At 45.7% G+C, this 21,740-nt stretch overlaps 1 protein-coding gene across 6 annotated transcripts in view; it reads right to left on the bottom strand.

Annotated features, from left to right (window-relative positions):
* The window catches only part of LOC103657401 (actin-binding LIM protein 1), an 88,114-nt gene extending 74,601 nt beyond the window's left edge, over positions 1-13,513 (bottom strand). For 2 of the 6 annotated variants that reach the window (XM_040624491.1, XM_040624492.1), the window contains exon 1: positions 13,245-13,513. The gene's annotated coding sequence lies outside the window, so the exon portion shown is untranslated. The remainder of the gene's footprint in view (positions 1-13,244) is intronic. The other 4 variants (XM_040624495.1, XM_040624493.1, XM_040624494.1 and 1 more) reach the window with 3 other exon arrangements.
* Between the last annotated feature and the right edge of the window lie 8,227 nt (positions 13,514-21,740).

The raw sequence follows: 21,740 nt of genomic DNA, 5'->3' as shown, positions 1-21,740 counted from the left end.
TTTATACCTCCTCACCTCTTCCTATAGAGAAATAGAATAGTCCTATTTCCTGTAATTTTTCTCCTAGTGCCTTTTTTTTTTTTAAGATTTTATTTATTTGACAGAGACAGCCAGCGAGAGAAGGAACACAAGCAGGGGGAGTGGAAGAGGGAGAAGCAGGCTCCTAGCAAAGGAGCCTGATGTGGGGCTCGATCCCAGAACGCTGGGATCACGCCCTGAGCCGAAGGCAGACGCTTAACGACTGCGCCACCCAGGCGCCCCTCCTAGTGCCTTTCTTAGAAAAGAGTGATTCTCATTCTTTCAGTATGCAACCGACAGCTCACCTGCACAAATACTCCCAGCTCTCAGCAGAAAAACCACTGTCATTATTCTCCAATATTCCCCTCCAGCTGCCCGGAGCATCATAAAATTTAAAGGCCTCCCTCTCTTACTGGACCAAGTAGTTCTCTCTCTGCCACTCTCTCAAACTTGACCTCAACGGCATCACTTTCTTATCAACAAACAATCGGTAGGTGGACAGATGCTCTCTCAGTGTCTTCCTGGAGCAGAAGAGCCAGCCCAGGCAATCCTCATCCAAAACAAGTCAACTGCCTTCTGTCCAATTAGGACAATACAGCTGCCCCACTTCCTTGCTGCAGGCCAGCCGTGACGCGCACAAGATGAACATTGCAGGGAGGCGGGGAATACTTCTATCAAAAGCAATCAGTCTATTAAAGGCAGACGTGTGAACAAAATGCTGTTTTCTCTTGTGCATAAAGAAGGCCAGTACTAGCGATGTGAGGAAAGAAAAGGTGTGCCAACCCAGTGCAATGCACACATGCTGAATACCGAGGATATACTCATGTCACGCTACATCCTCTAGGGCCAGAGGCCTGTCTGCACGAGGCCAAAAGCCTTTAAGTAGGAGCCTTATTCATCTTTGTACCCCTAATCTGTGCAGATAGTAAGTGCTCAAGAAGTGTTCATTGAATGAAACACTCTGGCCACGGATCAAGAAGAGGGGACAGTGGTTAATGATGCTTCAAGAAGCCAGAGAAGACTTCATGGAAAGTGAACCTATACACTGAGATTAGAAAGATGAGCAGACTCTCCCTTTCATTCCATCTGTACCAAGACACTAGCATTTTTTCCCCATTACTTGCACTGCAGTCAAGAAAATATTACTACTCTGTTCACCCTGTTTCCCAACAAAGGTAGACCCAGAAAACTAGACATTTCTTTATCTTAAGTTACTTTTCTATGTAATTTCCAGGTACAATGATCAGCTGACAGTTCATTTCTTACCCCTTGTATATTTAACTGATAAATGGGACAACCTCGAGAACAAAAATGAAAGAACAGCTAGAAAGAGAAGAGAGAAGAACACTTTTTTTTTTATTGCAGAAAAGCAGCTTTCTTAGGAGAAAACTGGGTTCCAAGTGTCACTACCATACAATACAATGGCTAAGAACAGAAAGAAATTAGCTTTATTTCAGTAACAGCCTGTATTCCACCACCTCTTAAATCAAGCAAAAGTAATGATCTCTCTCTCTCTCTCTCTCTCTCTCTCACACACACACACACACACACACACACACACACACACACAAAACCCACTGGCAGGCAACATCCGACAGTAAGGATTTCACACTCAATTTATCCCGAGCTGGTTTATAGTCCACCATTGCGATCTCACCAGGTCACCACGCTTCAGTTCACTCCTTCCTAAGCTACAGTCAATGGCCAATAGAAACAGTCCAGCTCGGCCTGTGGCTCTAGTGTGCTTAGAGGCAAGGCGAATTTAAAACCCCTCACTCATTCTGGTGGCTGGAGAGAGCGAAGGGTGACCTGCATTAACCAGAAACAAAAGAACCACTAAATGGGATTTTAGCACTTCCTGCCTCCTTCAGAGCTCACTGATATGAGCAATTGATTTTTCCATGAAAAGTGATGAACTCGGTGCTACCAAGAAATCTATCCCTTACCAAAGAGACAGCAAGGATTAGTGTCCTGCTCAAGTCTACTTAGTTACTGGGATGGCCAAGTTTGGGTCATGTTCTAAATTTCCAAGGCAGAGAGACACTTGAGAATGTCATCACAAGCCTGAAAAGTTTTCAAACGATGCCATCCTTCAAATGATTATACCCACGGGGTCCCTATGTCTAACCTTGAGACCGTATGGGCATCTCTTCTGGGATTATCTACAGATTCGTTATCTCAGGTGGCTTTCTCGATCAGATCACAGTAGACTCAGAATAAAAAGTTATTTTCCAATAGTAGCTAGAGGCAAACATAATTAAGAAGTGAAATGAGCTTTCTGAATTATGAGCCACTTTGACAACTTATGCAGTCATTCCCCTGAATTAATTGTAATAGTGGCAGTGGAACGGTACCTTTTCTTCCCACAGTCCATTCAGCAGCGTTTAAAACTGTCTGCATTAATGTGATCCTGTGGAGATGCGTCAAAGCTTTAGTTTGAAAACTGAAAGACAGAAAGTACCTGTTGTTGACACGTATCACCGTCCAGCCCTTAGGGATGAACGATGAAATTGCTAGTCTCCACGTGCTTTCTGCCTGAATGCAAATGAGCTGACCTTTCAGAGAAATTAAAAATCTAATAATACATCTGAGGACATCTCCCAGAACCCGAAAGTGGGTTAGTCCAGGTTAATGCGCAGGGGACGAAAAAGAACAAATCCACGCGCAAGATCACATTAATAGAAAGTCGAGGCAAGGGTCATTTAAAAGTATTGTGTGACTGCAGCTACACCAAGCTCACATTCCCCCCACCCTCCCAACCCCCACCGTGGCCATGTCAAGGCTACCCTGGTTTTGGGGGGAGCCTCATCCTCCCTCAGCTCTCGACATGGGAGCTGCCATTTTCTCCACGACTGCCTCTGGCCATGGCAAAGGGTCCAGGCTGAACAGGTGACCACACTGCAATGGAATCTTCCCCAGGACTTCCCGATGTGAGATGTGAGCAGGGGAGAGAAGCAGAGCAGCTCCGAGCTGCTGCAGCTGGGCCCTATCCACGCAGGGAGAGTGGGTCTGGGAGCATGAATGCACACTCAGACAAGCCCACAGAGCTGGGGGCACGCCAGTGGCGCCCAAGGCCCAGGCTTCAGTCATGCCGGTCCCCTGCAGCTGGGTGACATTAGTTCCTTTCTGTTCTAGCTAGTGATAGGGGTTGAACTCTGTCTCCTAAAAAAAGAGAATTTTGAAGTTCTAACCCCCACTACCTCTGAATGTGACCTTCTTTGGAAATAGAGTTGTTGCAGATGTAATCAGCTGAGACAAGGATGTACTAGAGTGGGCTGGGCCCTAATCCAATAGGACTGATGTCCTCCTAGGAGGAGGGAAGGGAGCCTGATGAGGAGAGGACTGCCATGTGACAAGAAGGCAGAGACTGGAGTGATGTCGCCACCAGCCAACTGATGCCTGGGGCTATCCGAAGTTGGATAAAGCAAGATGGATCCCCCCCTGGAGGCCTCAGACAGCCCTGGCCCTGCCAACACCTCGAGGTCAGACTTCCAGCCTCCAGCACCGTGGGAGAAGCCACCCACCTGGTAGTACTTTGTTACGGCCCTGCGACCCGAATTCAGCTGCTTTGAGGGGAGTTTCTGTCACTTGTGACCAAAGGTGCTGTCTCAAGAGTCTGAAGTGAGGTGTTCCTCGATTGTAAAAATTAAGACTTTTTTTGCACCTAAGTGTCTTGCAACACAAAAAACAGCTGTTTCCTCAAACTATTAAAAGCAGATTACATACCCAGCCACAGTCCTTGACTTTTGCAGTAATATAACTTTCTCCTGAGAATTGATACAAATGAAATGAAATGTATGCAAATTATACCAAGGATGGTATTGGTTATCCAGCCTGCACACTGGAGTCAAACTTCGAAAGGCAACAATTAGCGCTGGTTAATTTCAGGGAAAGCCTGGCACCCACTGAACTAAGAACTCCTGGGGATAATAAAAGACAGTTTCCTTCTGCTTCCTTTTCAATTAAACTATCAGATATGTGAACACTTTACTCATTAGCTTTTCATTTTGCTACCCTCCAAGAAAACTCCTAGAAGCCTGGCAGTTCTGGCAGCTAGATTTCTGCAACTGATTTTAGATTTGTAAATGACTAACAGCAGGTGCCATCTTCTGGGCTCCCAGGGTTCTCAGAGCAGGGCTTCTGACCAGGACAAGAATAAGGCTTTTGCCCCTTTCCTCACAAACAGGAGGAAAAGCCTGAGAAGGAAGAACACTGGTTTTCAGATAGAGAACATGGAGTGGGTTGAATTGTGACCTTCACAAAGTATGTCTATCTGCAACTTCAGAAGGTAATCTTGCTTGGAATAAGGGTTTTTGCAGATGTCATTAAGGTAAGGATCTTGAGATGAGGGTCATCCTGGATTCCGGTGGCAAGAGAAGGGGAAACAGATTCAGGGAGACTAAGAGGAAGGCCAAAGATTGGAATGATATGTCCACAAGCCAAGGAATGCCCAGGATTGCCTGCGGCGACCAGGGGCTAGGAGAGAGCTAGGAACAAGTTCTTCATCAGAGATTCCAGAAGGAACCAACACCTGCCCACACCTTGATTTCAGTTGTCTGGCCTCCAGAATTGTGAGAGAATAAGTTTCTCCTGTTTTAAGTCACCAAGTTTGTGGCACTTTCGTACAGCGGCTCTAGGAAACTAACACAGGCCATCTCCCAATGCACAGACCTTAAAGGGACAGCATAGTGTGTGGTGTGGGTCAGTCCTATTCCCCACAATGCACGCTCTATAGCACTGCAAAACACTTGGAATTTTCAAGGTTTACAGAAATCTCATAACCATGCTGCTAACCCTAAAACTTGTTCTGAACCCTTCACAGTCATGCAAAATCATTTATTAACTCACCACCTGGATGCAGTGCTGAGCTGGGAGTAAGTCAGGCAGAAGCTTAGTCCCCCCTTTAGAAAGGCTAATGTGGACGGGCACCTGGGTGACTCAGGCGGTTAAGCATCTGCCTTCCATTCAAGTCATGATCCTGGGATCCAGTCATGCTTCCGTCTCCCCGCTCAGCTGTTTCTCCCTCTGCCCCGCCCCCTCCCCTCCCCCAACCCCAAAACCTTGAAAAGAAAAAAAAAGAAAGGCTAACATGGAGCATCACCACGTGACAATGTGGAGCAAACAAGACATTATCTTTGGCTGTTGGCCAGTAATTATTTATATATACAGTTATTCTTTCATATTTGGTATGATTTCTTGGTGGAAGGTTAAGATGGAGGCCACCATGTCCCCATTAAAAAGGAGTCATAAATCAGCAAAGCACTGACACTGAGTCACTGCCAAGTGAAGAAAAGGAAACAGCAGAAAACGATGCACAATGTGGTCATATTTGTGTAAAAAAGAGTATATACCCTCCCATGTGTATCTGTACAGAGGAAACAGGAGCAAAGCAAGGTACAGAACTCTACATTCTGTGGGACAAAATGTATGCGGTTAAACCCCAGATTTGTAAACACGCTGATGCACGCCAGGGAGAACAGACTGGACGTTCAATCAGTAGCCACCTCTGGGGAGCGGGGTTGGGGAGTGAACGGAGATGTTTACTTTTACCTCCTATCAGGGTGAGCAAACCAGCCTGCGGGCCCAGTCTGGCTCACAACCTGCTTTTACAAATGAAGATTCACTGGACACAGTCATGTGCATCTATTTATCTGGTATCTACGGCTGCTCTGGCCTTTCGCAGCAGAGTTGAGCAGTTGAGAAAGAAACAGTATGGTCCATGAAGCTGGAAATATTTACCATCCGGCCCATCACAGAAAGAGTGTGCTGTCCTTTGCTTTTTCTGGTACAATAAGCAGGGAAGTAGTTAAAGGGTGCAGTCTGGGGCGTGTTGGGGGGGGGTACCAAACGGCTCTGAAATCTACTTGTGGCTTCCTCACCAATGGGCTATGCCTTGTGTTTCTTGCATCTAGTGTCCTTAACTTTAAGGTCAGACTAGATTAAATCTATGGAACTTTTTCTGCCATGATCGTTCTGGGAGTCTTGAGCAGGAATCACCTTTAACACAGAAAAGCAGGTAGAGAAGAGATCTTTCTGGTTGGTGAGAGGCCACGTCTGGAAACCAGCCAAGTGAGTTGCCGCTCTTGTTGGTATGAGTTCAGATTAAGCAAGGACCCAGTTACCAAACGGCTCTCGTCTGGGAGTGGCACGAGTGAACAATTAACCAGCCAGAAACTCCTTTCTCAAACTCTCATTGCACAGTAAGTTCAACCGCAAATCACAAGACATATTTACCAGTGAGCACATCCAAGGCCACTATGCCACTTGAGAAGCCGTGTGAGAAAGTCAAAGTCCCTCCAACCTCGCTCAGGGATGGTTAAAAGGCCAGGAAATGGCTGTTTTCTTCATGATGGACAGAGAAGCTGGATGACCCACTGGGGCTCACACACAGATTCCCCACACATGCTGTAGCTGAGCACTGACTGGTCCTGCCCCAGTGCTGGGGGGCCCCTGGAGTTTTGTCACATCCACAAACGGCACGTGGGCTCCACCTTCCTGCCTATCATGTCTCCTCCCGAGGAAGATGGGAATCAGCTGCGTTGGCCCAAACCTGGGTGCAACTTGATTATGAGCCAAGAAAAGCTTCCACGGACCAGCCTGATGAGGCTGCTGACTCTGCCTGGCTAGAGCTGTCATCAGGACTTACATGCTGGAAAATTCAGCTGTCAGACAATGAGGGACCCACAGCTAACACGCCAGCACTGGCCGCCTCCATTCTACCCAGAGACTCATGCCAGTGTGGAAACCCCTGGGCACGAGCACAGTAAACAATTCCCCCCTCAGCTCTACGTAAAGAAGCAGTTCCGCCATCTTAGAATGGGTTAGAGAATGACATCTGTATGTCAGCAAAGGCTCCTGAACTTGGCTTTCCACTTCAGCCAGGGAATATCCCGGGAAAAACCAAACTCATAAAGACTGGAGTGAAGGCAAGCCAGGCGATTGAAAGCACTTGGTTATGTTAAAAACACAAAAGAAATGCTGACACTTTTACAATTTTTAGACCTTTTCACAGAAATTTCTTTCTTTTTTTAAAAGATTTTATTTATTTATTTCACAGAGAGAGACAGCCAGCGAGAGAGGGAACACAAGCAGGGGTAGTGGGAGAGGAAGAAGCAGGCTCCCAGTGAGCAGGGAGCCCATTGTGGGGCTCGATCCCACGACTCTGGGATCACGCCCTAAACCGAAGGCAGATGCTTAACTACTGAGCCACCCAGATGCCCCTTCGCAGAAACTTCTACCCACAACTGCCCAGTGCAAACCTCCTTCGGTTGAAGTACGCATGTGTGACTCAATGGCAGCTGACATTTTTACTAATAGATGTGTTTACATAAGAAAAACGAGAGTTTAATGAATTAAGCTCTGTCAGTTAAAAAAAGGGATATGGTACACAAGCTAGCTGTCCTTAGAGATGAACCAATAAGCTCATATTTATAACATTATATAATTATTACAGATATTATAATATTTATAAGCTCAAACAGGAAGAGAGGGAGGAGGTGAAGTCTTAGGTTTCAGTCATTTGGCAAATATGGTGCACCTGGAAGTCAGACACCTGAAGAGGAGGAGGAGAAGGCCGAAGAAGGTAGGCTTTGAAGACCGACATCTTGGATTCCAATTCCGACCCTGCTAGTAATCATCTGTATGCCTTGGGGCAGCTGCTCTGAGCCTCAGTTTTGTCATTTGCAAAACAAGGATGAGAGTAATAGTGAGTACAGCGGGTAGAGTTGGTAAAAGGAGTTTAATGAGCTACAGAGTATTATGCTAAGCGAAATGAGTCAGTCTGAGAAAGACAATTACCATATGATTTCACTCATATGTGGAATTTAAGAAACAAAACAGATGAACTTATGGGAGGGTGTGAAGGGAAAAAAAGAAAAAAGAGGGAGGGAAACAAACCATAAGAGACTCTTAAAGATAGAACAAACGGAGGGTTGACGGAGGGCGTAGTGGCGGAGGGGCTAGATGGGTGATGGTCTTAAGGAGGGCAGTTGCTGAGATGGGCACTGGACGCTGTATGTAAGTGATGAATCACTGAATTCTACTCCTGAAACCAATAACGCACTCTGTTCGCTAAGTAGAATTTAAACAAAAATTTGAGAAAAAAAAAAGGGACTTGAATGAGATAGGTTTATAAAGTACAAAGGCAGTAAGAACCGGTAGTAACTACAGCCATAACCCCCCTTTATTAGATACTCCTGCCCTCAAGGGGTTTACCCTGCAGGAGGGTAAGACTACTGAGTGAGACAGGTGTCAGAGAGAAAATATCCAAGACTGCCGTGCAGGGGAGTCAGGGAGACATCCCAGAAGAGGGGCACTCAGTAAGATTTAAAGGGGAGGAGGGCTTTATGAAGCAGAGAGTCCTTCCTCCCACCATCCTTTCCCATTCATCTATTCACGCACCCATTTACTGAGCACCTACCCTTCGTCAGATAATGTTTTAGGTGCTGGGGATATGGCTGCACCTGTCCTGAGGTTTACATCCTGGCAACGGGTGGCAGAGAGTAGACAAGTATATGAGCAAAGAAGGATTTTAGATCATCCTGCAGGTGGTGGTGGGGGGGGGGAGTACCATGAAGAAAATAAAACAGGTCCAGGGGATAGAAGATGACTTAGGGTTGGGTAGGCGGAGGCAGCTTCAGCTACGGTGACCGGGGAAGCTTCTCAAAGGAATGGCAGACAGGGTGAATAATGAGTCCCCCAAGGCTTGGGGGAAGGATGTTCCAGGCAGAGGAACAGCGAGTGCAAAGAGCCGAGATGGAAACAAGTCTTGAGGACAGAAAGCAGGCCAGGGGGCTGGTATGAATGAGGGGGACAGATGTAGGTGACCTGGACGCAGAGCAAGAGCTTAATCACAGAGGGCTGGGTAAGCCGAGATAAGATTTTTCAATAGGTTTTTATAATTCTGAGGTTCAAAATCAAAACAAAAAAACCCAGTCAATAGCATTTTTTTTTTCTCACGCTTTCAAACTCTTTCAAACACACAAAGGGAAGCTTGGAAATCTACCCTGCCTCCCCCCAGTCCTTTGGCCCTCAACTTTGTTATGCAAGAACCAACACCCTTCTTTCATCTATTGCCAGAACCAGATACACTTTGCATCCTAAACAAGCTGCCAAAACAAAGCAGAAAGCTGGGCTTCAACTCTCTGTTAGAGGATGTTCTAAACTTTGCAAAAACACATTTCTCTATCTTTCAAGTATGTTTATTTGGACAAGGTATACGGATATATGCACGGATGCAAGGGACCAGCTGCAGAGAACCGAGACAAACCACCAAAACAATTATTTAGCAGGAGGGAAAGATAAAAGCGCTCTTGAGTATAAGCAAACATTTCTGCTTCATCTAATGTTTATGAGCAAAACACGACCTCAATGTGAAGCAATGCTGAGGACGACACAGACGCCTATTTGCCGAAACCATTCTGGGCTTGGTGAACCAGAAAAGTAGCAGGGTGTGTTTCCTCTTTTACTAGGGGCCTCGCTCCCCGAGGCCACACCTTGGTGCTGGTAAGACTCATTTTTGCTCATACAGGCTCATAGCAGGGGCTCTGCTTAGGAAAACGGAGCTGAGGTCAGTGTACTTATGACAGCACGAGGACATCTTCAGCTTCCCTCCCCTTTCCAGTGGTCTGCCTTATTCTGGACACCCCACGTCCTAACACCTGGGTCAGGAAACGGGGGCTCATTCCAACCTCCCAGGAGACCCCCTCGCCCCCGCCAATACTCTAGGACATCATATTAGGATACATAGAGTTAAGGAGGTATATTTTTTCATTAGTGATCTACAAGTTCTTTCTTCTGACCGGATAATTTTCAACAGAGGTTGAGAATACCATGCCTTTGGGTCAAATCTTAGTGTTGGTCTGCTTTTTAGATTACTAAATCTGTGCGGCATCTTTAGCATGTGGGATTGTAAATAAATAACAGCAGAAGTTTAATTTCTGGGCGTCATGAAGAAAAATGTATAAAGCTCCCCCATTTCAAATTCTATAATCCATAGAGCCGCTTTTTCTGCATTCTTAAAAGATTCCTCTGGTAGTCCCTCAAACATTAAAAGCTGCTTTGATGGGAATTGGATTTGTCCTTTTGAAAAAATTACAGACAGACTACGTGAACATGGCATGTGAGCTTCTCACAGACCAACCTCCTGGGTGGTCTTTCTATGGGAATCATTGACATTCACTCACTCATTCGTCAACTACTGAGCAACCAATACGGGTAGACACTGTGCTACATCTTGGGGATAAAATGGACCTAAAATAGTAGCCTTCTCTGTGCTCATGGGCCTTAGATTTAGTGAAGGAGGGAGCGAATTCTACTAATGAGAAAATGTTTCTAAGAGAGCACACGGTGGATGATATACTGGTACTTCTAGGCTGAGGTAAAAGGTTTGCTTTGCAATCAAAAAGCAGAAAACATAATTTGTTGGTAACACCATGGGCCAGTCCAACCCTGTCACCAAGAATGGACTCCAACAATTAGAGGCATTTCCTGATAGGTCCAGCCAATGCCAAGTGCTCCCCCCAACCCCCCGCCCCAGCTGGGCTTGAGGGGAGTCTTCCCCAGAGCGGCCTGTCTCCTCCTGTTTGCTGGTAGCTCCTGGAAGTCATGGAGCTCAGGGCAACCTACCACATTCTTGGAGAAACGCCACGAAAATGTAACACGCATAACTAGATTGCAGGAGAACTATTTTATGAGGTTGTGAATTTACACTTATGAAATTTAAAGCTATAATTGGAACATGGGTCCACCCAAAGAAGTAAAGTGGAACTATGGGAAGTTAGCTGATTCAGATGTTTGGTATCAGTGTTTGTTTCCTACAACTTCACTCACAATCTGTTCACCTCTGAGAGCCAACAAGCAGCAGCAAACGCTAAAGGTACAGGAAAAATGTAAATGAAAAAAAAAAAAATCCAGCCATGGACTCTATCGTTATCTGTGAGCTGGAGAAAGGCTGTGACTATTCTATTTCACTGACAAATGAAACCCAATTCCTAGAAAACCAGAAAGTTTGAGACCCATTGGTATAGAAGGGGAAAGGAGAGAGAAATGAAAGCACTCGTTGGTAGGTTCCAAAAGAAAAACCCAAATATGCATGCCCAGATCTACTCAAAGCCCACATATCAAAAAATCTGTATTTGCAGACTTGATAAGTTATGGGTAATTATTTACTTTATAACGTGGGCTATTACAAGAGATCCTGTTTTGTTTTGTTTTTTAAAAAAAACAGTACGTTCCTGGGATGTACTTAAGATGAGATTCGCTTTAGAGAAGTCGGACTACTATAAAACCAGGGCACTGTATCCAACAAGGCCCATAAGGGATCATGATGGGGGCAGCCAGGAGCAGAAGAATGTATATTCAGAATAGTGTTTAACCCCTGCTCAAACTGAAGCAGAACAAAATAAAAACCAACACAGTCAGGGCAAAGCATGTGTCCTGTCACTGTTCCTTCTACTCGGCCAGTGTCCCCTGGGGTCTGGCCTCCCTCCTCGTAGCCCTCTCTTCCTCTCTGCGGCAGCTGGTCTCAAAAGTGGTTTCTTTACAGCAGTGGTTCAACTGGCAGGCGGTTCTGCCCTGCAGGGAACACTTGGCAACATCTGGAGACATTTTTGGTTGTCACAGCTGGGGAGGGAGGGCTACGGTCAGTAACGAGTAGAGGCCAGGGATGTTGCTAAGCATCCCACAGGACCGTCCTCCACAAGAATCATCCCGTCCAAAATGTTAACAGTATGGAGGCTGAGGAACTCTGGTCTACAGGAGGCAAAATCATGATCATCCCTCTAGAGCTGGGATGCAGGGACTGAGAACTCTGGACTTCCCCATCCTTTTAAATGAGCTATTATTTAGTGAGAGGGAAAAACCTGCAGATTTATTGTCCTGATAGGCTATTCCCTGAATCAGCTGGATAAGCCACTGATGCAAGGGTTAGACCCACTGACACGTAAAGATGGCTAAACACCCACTTGAAAACATTTGGTCAAAACATGCATTCAAAGAACTATAACGAGACGCTTGGCAAGGCTGCATACTTGGTCTTAAAAAGTCTTCTCAAAAGTAATTTATGCCAATGAGCCGTAGCAAATTCACCTATTCTGTAAGTACATCGTGACTCAACAAGCCTTTTGATCCATTATAGAATGGCAACAATTATAGTTTAATGAGTTATTTTCACTTACTTGTCAGAACCTGTTTGGATAATCTATATAACTTCACATCCTCTTAACATTCCTCGTGAGACCATCTAGAGAAAACAGGCTCCGTTTTCTTGTAAATCCCCAACCCCAGTTAAGGGACACAGGAAGCTGCTTTAGCGACCACTTTCCTGCTGGGTTTTGGCTAGATTCTTTTTTTTTTTTCTTTCCAAAATCAGAAATCTCTTTCACAGTTGAGATTTTCCTCGTCTCATTCCTTCTTTAGAGCCAGCGTAGCGTATTTTAAAACTTTTTTTTTCTAAAAAATAAACTTCAGAGCATGGCTTAAGAAGCAGATTTTTAGGAAAACTATTTTCATCCTAACGACAAGAGTCTCTAGGTTGCTTTCACTTGATGCTCCAAGATGGTGGGGCAGGTAACAATCAAGCCTTTTCCATCTGGAGCTATGACAAAATATGACAAATACCCAAACGTTTTGCTTCCTCATTTTCATTCATGGGGAACTTCTTTAAAAAAAAAAAAAAAGCCCACACATTTATAGTAACAGATAAATCTCCTCAAGTCCCTGCACCACCAAATCCCCCAAATAGGGCCCCCAATCCCTTTCATCTCAAATATAAATTCCACGGACCTCCACAAACCACAGACAAAACAAAACAAATCTGGAAACCACATTCTCCTTTCAATCTTGGGGGTAATAGCCTAAACACACACACACACACACACTCTCTCTCTCTCTCCTTTCAATCTTGGGGGTAGTAGCCTAAACACACACACACACACACACACACACACACTGAAAAGGTCAATAAACGAGAACTCTCAAATAACCAGCCTTCCCCGCTCTTTCTTCTAGCTCTTTATCAAGGGCAAAAAGCTCCCTAGTTCATTTTGTATCAAAAAAAATAAATAAATAAAAAAACCAAAGAGTTTAAGTAAAAACGTAGTTCAGGCCAATGCAAGCGGCTTTTGGAGGACCTGGCGCGGGGGGCGGGTCACCAAGGAAGCCAGGAATCTCGCGTCTGCCCTGCAAAGCAAAGGACAGACAGATGCCTCGCGCACTGCCTTCTTTACCTTCTGCCAGGGCTCCGCTTCGGCTCCCGCTCCTTGGCGGTGCTGAGCTGGGAACGCCTCTGGGCTTGCAACTCGCAGCGTGGCGGAGAGGCTGGTGCACGCCAGACGCCGGCCCCGCGACGGGGGCTCCCTGCCCTCCCGGGTCACGGGCGGCGGCTTCTCTCCGAAGCGAGGCAAACGCGGTGTGCACTGCTCAGCGGCACACACACCGGAAAACAGAACGGGGCAGGCGTTCTCACGCCTCCCTCCCCTCGCTGCGCTCACTAGTTCAACACACCAGCAAACCACTACGGGCCAGTCCAAGTTCCCACGGAAAGGAGGGGGGTAGGTTTTCTTTCTTTCTTTCTTTTTTTTAACGCAGGTTGGGGAAAGTACCATTTCTTCAGGGTCACTCAACAATTGTCTGCACTGCAGTCGCTGATAGGAATTGCCCCGAGGCAGAGGCTTGCACAGAAACCAGATTCCTCGGCTTTTTTAAGTTTCTTTCTTGGGTTTGAGATGATGGAAAGGTGTCCAAGTGCACACAGCTTTCAAACAGCTGGCAAACTTCTCCTTCAAGTCACTGCTTTTGAGGCGCATATTATGAAATCCTTTATGGAGTAAAATTGAGAGCGACTTGATTTTGATTCCCATTAGTTATTCAGAATTTTCTGGTTTTGATGGTCTTTTTTTTTTTTTTTTTTTGAAAGAGATAGAGAGAGAAATGTGACCAAAAAAACGACCTTGCTTATCAAGTTTCCTTGATCCATATTTTCGGTATGCTTTGTCCTGTGCTCTTTTATAGTGGCCAAAAAAAATCAACAGAGACCTTCTACATTCCAGGCACTTTACAACACTAACTTCATTGCCAACTAAACCATTCTGCAGAAATCCCAGATGAGTCAGTGACAGAAGGTGAAGCCACAGGCTGTTCATGTATGTGAACAGAGAGAAGGAGCCAGAAACCCTCTACTCTGATAGCACAGCACTTTTGATGTACCCCTTTCTTAGGACGAGGGCAGGATTCTGTTATAACTCCTGTCATTTTTAATACTGCTGCAGTGATTTAGGGAAATTTTTCATGAAGATTATTTGCCCATAAATGAGCTAGTAAAAAGACCCCCTGTGTACGTGTGGAAGCAATTCCCAACACTGGTGATAAAATGAAAGGTTTTCAGCAACAAGGCAGTGTTTCTAAAATGCAGAGGAAGCTACTGGATTGCACATTATAATAATTAGAGGGCATTTTTTAGCGCGTTTTTCTTTCAAGGAGTCAAAAGCCTCGATGAATGTGCCTTCACCACACCCTCGTAGGGCCAGTTTCTCCCAGTGTGATTGATCTGTTGCCCTTCCCCCACACACACCAGAATCACCCAGAGCAGGGCGGCATGTTAACATGCAGATTCCTGGGCCCAGGCCAGAATCTCTGGATGAGGCCTGGGAACCCACACTTTACAGTGGGTAACCAGGTGATTCTCATGCAAGCAGTTGTAGGATCCCAACCTTAAAACCTCAGCAGTCAGGGACTATAGTTTTTATTTCTGTGATGCCAGACCTTTGTCCTGCATTTGGGAAATTAGCAGGCAGTCAACTGTTTGTCAGAGGAGCAAAGGAGACCCTCCTTACAAAGGAAAAGGGGAAACTCACCTGGGCTCTCAGTCATGGCTGGAAGGACTGGGACATCAGAATTGGGATCACTGATCCCCAGATTTCATCTGTCTACTCTCCTATATTTGGAGGATTGGCCCCTCTTTCAGATTTTATTTAACTACCTCTTTATCTTCCAAGATGGGGAGAAAGAGGATGGTTCACCTTCAGACTTACCCAGCAAACTACCAAATTTGTGAGTTTCCAAGTAAAAGGGGGCAAGGAATAATCACCATGTGGAGTCAAGAGGTTTGAGAAGTCGGCCTGGTTGGACAGTCCTTGTTGAGCAGTAACGAGAGGCCTTTCCTGTTGACCTGCCCCTGGTCCATGCATATGAATTTGATTTGGGTAAAGAAAATAAAGAGTAAAGAATCAAAGGGTGGGCACAGGGATCTGGTTAGGTGATTCCAGATTCTATCCATGTTTCCAAGATGCCTGCAGCTTTGCGTTTTGCTGCAGGGCCATGAAAATAGGTAGTTTATAAATCGCTTTCATTTGAAAGGCCATTCCAAAGTGTCCTTTTGGGGGAGGAATTACTGTATCGGTTCATTTCCGCTGGCCTGTATGGGCCCCGGCCCTAACCGTCATTCTTCCTGATGAGCTGGCAAGCTCGAAGCAGGTCCATCTGCTGGAATTGGCATAACATCCTTCACGAGGTGGGAAGCCGTGAGGTCCAGGAAGCAAGCACGTTCAGGTGGAAAACAAAAGAGAAAGAAGCCTGTTCCCAACAGGACAGGCAGGAGGGCAGCATTGCTGCGTGGGGCCAAGGGGACCAAATGCTCTCATGTCCCCTGGAACGTTCATCTCCTGGGCTTTGTGGCAAATTTCACATCCTTACCTGGAGAAAGCTATGCCCAGTATGGAAGTTGTCCTGGTGACCTTTGTGCCACCCAGCTCAATGCTCAACTAAGAGAGGCTTTGTGGACAAAAGCACAAGGACAAAATGGAGCAGAGGTGGCTTGAGATGCCGCCACTGTTCGTGTTCTCATGAATCCAGAAACTAGAGAAGATGGCTTGAGACTCAAAGGGCTGCTGTAATGTCCACCAGAGGCACAACCTGGACTCCAGAGAAAGGGTGTAGAAAGACACTGGGCTGTCTTGTGAGCCACCACTGGCCAGGTAGGCAGATCCAAGTGGATGGCAAGCATTTTCGAATAGTGCTGATCTTCCAGATGGAGAATGAGTCCAGGGGAGCCCACAGAAGCCAGTTTACCTCATAATTAAACTACGATAGTGCTAGTCTTTAATGGAAAAATAATTTTTTTTTTAGTTTTTGATGTGTATAACCTGACTACTTACAAAAATGATTTGAAGTGGAAAATAGCATATTATAAGCATGCAATTAAACCAAACAGTAAAATCAAATCACACATTTAAATCAAAGAAACAAGCAAGGCTAGAGAAAAGTGACCTAAGACTTCAATAACAACAACAAATAGAGATAATTTTCCACTTGCACCTGCTGGTGATGACCCAAGGACAGCTCTGATGGGTCATCACTTCTGTGCCCAGAACCCTGGCCAGACCAAGAGACCCATCCCATCACTATGCTGTTGAGGCAGGCTGCCTCTGTACTGTCAGATCCTGATCATTTCTTAAGTTCAGTCCCACCACTGACAATCACTCTCTGACTCTGAAGATGCCGTAATAGACTTGGGCGCTTGAGCACTGGGGGGTCACCTGGATCCTACAGGGGGTATAGCTGTAGACTTGGACACCCTATTGCTTTTAGAAATGCACACTTCATCTATCTGAGAACAAGTCCTAAATCTTACATTTTCTTCTGTGGCCCCCAATGTTGGGCCACCAGCATAACTTCAATACTACTCGTTCACGTCTCTGGAAGAGTTACATTCTACTGCTTGGTTCAACTGTCACCCCCACCCCCACCAACACACACACACACACACACACACACACACACATTTCACCAGCAATAAGGTAAACTCTCTGAAGTTAACACTGAAATACAAAACATAGTTTTAACTCAAAATACAAATTCTTTTCAAAATGTCATTTCCAGATAAGGAAGTCCTTCCATTTGTGCTGACAGGAAACAGGGTGATTTTTTTCATAAACATCGAAACTTTACTGCTTGTGAACATAGTCCTGTTACCCTGGTGACACATTTCCCCTTGTCACTAATGGAGGAGAAAGTAGATAACTTTGGGTGAATCAGAGAGATTTTCCTCAAATCATTGATCACAGCAATGTGCTTATGCCCTCCTGGGCCGATTCCAAATCTGCTCACGATGGAGGGGGAAAAAACATGAGCACCACGTTACTCTCCGCAAATAAGCTGTTGCAACCAACACATCATAAACCATACGTTGAATATAAACCTAAGTTCACATTCCTGTGTTGGGAAGACTTGATATTAATCAAGTCATAGTTTGTGATCAAGGGCACAGTTCTGTGCAATGGCAACCCGTGGCCACACAGGCAACCGAAAGTTGGAATGCTCAGGAAGGGAAAAGATCTGGCATACGATGCTGCAGAAGACAGTGATTGACTTGAATCCTCGATTCTCGCCCTTTACCCACTGTTCTTCTACCTAATAAGTTAAACTGTCCAAGACTGGAAGAAAGACGGAGACAGATGAAGGAAGGGACTACCGTCACTGCTAACTATGCCGGCGGTTTTGCCTGCCTTCTTTTTTTCAAATCCTGCAGCCGTGAGAGGCGGTGACTAGTGTTCTCATTTCATAGGTAAGGAAACTGAGAATAACAGGATTCCAGCTCCCCATCTCCTGTATGTCTCTGCATAGACAGACGACAGATGATGTGTGTGTGTGTGTGTGTGTGTGTGTGTGTGTGTGTGTGTTTATACATATATATCTAAATTGGGACATGATCCACATACCTTGAAACTCATCCTTTTAAAGTATGCAATTCAATGGTTTTTATATATTCAGGGTTGTGCAACTATCATCACTAATTCAAGAATGTTTTCATCAACTCCCCCCAAAACCCTGTGCCCATTAGCAGTCATTTTCCCCATTCCCCCAGCCCCCCACAACCACTAATCTACTTTGTCTCTGTGGGTTTGCCTATTCTAGACACTGACACTTCATATAAGTGGAATCCTATAATATGAGGTCTTTTGTGCCTGGCTTCCTTCACTGGGCACCATGTTTCCAAGGTTCATCCTTGTGGTAGCGTGTTATCAGCACTTCAACCCTTTTTACTGCTGAATAATACTCTATTGTGTGGATATACCACAGTTTTCTTAATTTGTATTTGAAAATGAGCCCAGTTCTATGGTTTATTGTTAAGTTCTAGTTTTAAATTAGGAAAGACGACTGGTATCCCTATATTGGCCCTGCTTTGATCTACTGAGCTCCAGAGAGTGTTAGACTGGAGCTCTGTGAAGAAAGCATGCTGTCCAACCTGAGATAGCTTCATCCATCTACAGTATTCTCCAAGGGCCGTGCCAGGTGCCCTTGTGGAGCCTACAGCTGATTAAAGGAGACAAGACACTATGAGCTATGACTGCATAGACCAGACACTGAGAGCTATGACTGCATAGACCACATGCTGAGAGCTATGACCGCATAGACCAGATGCTGTGAGCTATGACCGCATAGACCAGATGCTGAGAGCTATGACCGCATAGACCAGATGCTGAGAGCTATGACTGCATAGACCAGCCACTGTCAACTATGACTACATAGACCAGACGCTGTGGCCTATGACTGCACAGAAGTACAACAGACTCTATGAGAAGGGTCGCTGACTTTCAGTGACATTTTACACGGGTAAAAAGTAAACCAAACAAGCAGCAAATGTTTTTCATCCCCAAAATAGGTATAACAGGGCCGCTAGTGAGATGGATTTCTCCGTTTCACTGGTAATGATAAATTTTGGTCCTTCAGCAAGTTATTTTGGGAAGCAAATTAATTACCCGTGTTCTGCAATGATTACTGCCAGGTGGATCATGAAGCAGTGTGTATGTTCCTGTCTTCTGAGAACTGAGAGACCTGGCTTCTAATCGCGGTCTGTTACTAATTAGGCCCCGAGTTGCTGGCACTCAGTAACCCCATCTGTAAATGGAGGTCAGTAGTAACTGCCTTGACCACTTTACAGGCTTGTGAGAATTAAATATTTATGAGATCATTAGCAAGCGTTACAAATATTATGCAAGAGCAGGATACCGTGGTGTTTCACGGTCCCCCAAGACATAGACCATCTCAACCAACACTACCAGGGTTCCTTGATTCTTTTTCCTCTCCCTAATCCTCAAAAACATTTGGGTTCAGAGTTAAGTGGAAGCATGAATTCCTTTGAGCACAGTAGGAAGGGGAAGAACGCAGTCAGTTTTCAGTGAGAACATGGGGTGCCGTGCTTGCTTTGCGTGTGTGTGACAAAACCAAGGAAGAAAGGGGCAGGTGGCATTTCAGCCTGTGTTTTACAAATGATATCTTTGATGGTTGCAAACATACTATATAAATCATGCAAGTGCCATGGTATAATCGCATTTCTTCTCACTACATAACAGATGCACCCAGAACAAGAGCAGCCCACTGCTTGTGGTTCTTAGAGCATAACATGCTTGGAATACCCACACCAAAAGGAAAGAAGAGGCCAAGGGCCTCCACTTTATAATGTGAATTAAAATCACAGGAACATCCTAAACCTCTGTCCCTGGGCTTTATGAAAAAGCAGTCAAAAAGTTAAATGAAATAGGGGCGCCTGGGTGGCTCAGTCATGAAGCGTCTGCCTTTGGCTCAGGGCGTGATCCTGGCGTTCTGGGATCGAGCCCCATGTCAGGCTCTTCCGCTGGGAGCCTGCTTCTTCCTCTCTCGCTCCCCCTGCTTGTGTTCCCTCTCTCACTGGCTGTCTCTCTCTCTGTTGAATGAATAAACAAAATCTTAAAAAAAAAAAAAAAGTTAAAACAAAATGAAGCCACTTGTTTTTAATCCCTGGGAGATTCCAGGACGAGGATTTGGCTGAATCATGTTGTGATCCCATTTCCTCCGCTGCAGGAGTTCAGCTGGAGAGGTCTGAAGCCCGTCCACCCCCTGTCCTTTTGTCTGTCCATCGTTTCCAAGTTAACGGATAAGACAGGACAGCATCACCCAGTAGGTGTGAACGGGAAGGCACTGAAGGGGCAGAGGACCCACCTCGGGCTGCATGGGAGGGTCTCACACTGTGCAGTAGACAGGCTGAAGCATCACACGCTCCCCAGAGGACACAAGTGGCACTGTAAACACTATGCCACATAAAGGCAGGTGTCACCAGCCTTTCTGGAAACAAAGGCACCCAGGACAGGAGGGTTGATTTCCTGGGTGTGGTGATGTGGGGAAGAAGGGAAAGGGAAGGAATAGGAGACCCAAGCCAGAAAAGCAGAGCCTCGCCTTGCTCTCCTCTGAGTAAGAATGCAGACAACACAGCTTTGCTTTGTCTCTGAGAGACGAGCTGCAAGAGGAAGGCTCCAGAGGCTGCAGTCTAGCAGGTGTCTGCCCAGAGAGGCCCCATCTGCAGAGGGAGCCAAGCTCCCTAGGGATGAAAGCATTTGTCTTGAAGGAATCAGTGGAGTGCTGGGTGAACACAGAGCCCTGGCAGAAGGGAACTGTGCAAGAGAGCTAGCTGAGCGACTGCTGATGGAACAGCTCAAGACTTTGGTTTGCTGATGGAACAGTCCAAGCCCAGGGGGAGGGAACAGGGACAAACCCTTTTTCTTTACCCTCAACATTTCTGGTTCCAGTCTGACGTTTTTTTTTGTTTTTTGTTTTTTTGTTTTTAATGCTGCCTTCAATTTGGAATTATTTTGTCGCTATTTTCTTTCTTTATGAAGTTGGCAGGTAACAACATTCCTGTGCCCAGGAAAGGAATTTTGCTGGAGTAAGAGATCTCCAAGGGCCAGTCACCAAAGATGGAAGGAAATTTATACCAAAGGGGTGCCCAACGTCTGCTGACATCTGTGATCTAAGCTGGAAGTCTCCTGTAGCTTCCTGCACCGTTAGCCTGCTATAAAGCAGGAGGAGAGGAGAGGAGCGGTGGGGGTGGGAAGAAAAAGGGGGAGGAAGGTTGCTTCAGTGGAGAGTTTCAAGATACAGATGGAGATAGAAGGCTATTAGCAAACTCGAGTATTTCACACTAATTTGATTCTGGACTTAATTAGGAGGCAGGTTGTAAACATCTTCAGAACGCTCCTGAATTTATAGGCTAATTAGCATAAGCTTTTAAAGATGTGCCATTTATAGCAAGACCTCTCAAAAAAAGAGAATCTTGTTGCTGAAAACAAAACTGAAAGCCAGCTAATGGTAAATAAAGCAACAATCTGAGTGTATGCTCCATGCCAGTTTACAGGAAAGTCTCTCCAGGAGGAAGAACTGCTGACTCTGACCCCTTAGACCTAAGACATGAGAATTACGGAACTCAGATCCTAAGAGCCAAAGAAACTTGGAGTCAAGCGGTCCAAGGCTTCGATATATTTTTAATGCCTGTACTGAAAAACTGGGGCTCAAAGAAGTTGAGAGACTTGCCTGGGTCCCACAGCTGGGAGTTCCAGAGCCAAGAGTAGATCCCTGAGTCCCTATCACGTGGAGCCCTTTTCATTAAAACCCATGAAGACTCTCCTCCCCAGACGGTCAAGCCAAAGCTTCCTCAAGTGTCTGGAGGCATCTCAGGTGAAAGCGCCCAGAGAGGAGGCTATCGGGCACCTCTGATGCTTAACGAGGGTCACCAGATGACACTTGTCTAAGTTCCCAGATTTACTGGAGTGCGTTTGAAGGGTGGCCCAAAAGATTGTCCACATAAAGTCTCTGGAACCTTTGGAAAAAGGGCCTTTGCAGATGTAATCATTAAGCTAAGGATCTCGAGATGAGATCATCTTGGATTATCTGGGTGAGCCCTAAATCCAATGACA

This window comes from Ursus maritimus, unplaced genomic scaffold, assembly GCF_017311325.1.
Source record: "Ursus maritimus isolate PB19 unplaced genomic scaffold, ASM1731132v1 scaffold_7, whole genome shotgun sequence".
NCBI classification, from domain to species: domain Eukaryota; kingdom Metazoa; phylum Chordata; class Mammalia; order Carnivora; family Ursidae; genus Ursus; species Ursus maritimus.
This window is presented reverse-complemented; position numbering and strand designations above follow the sequence as displayed.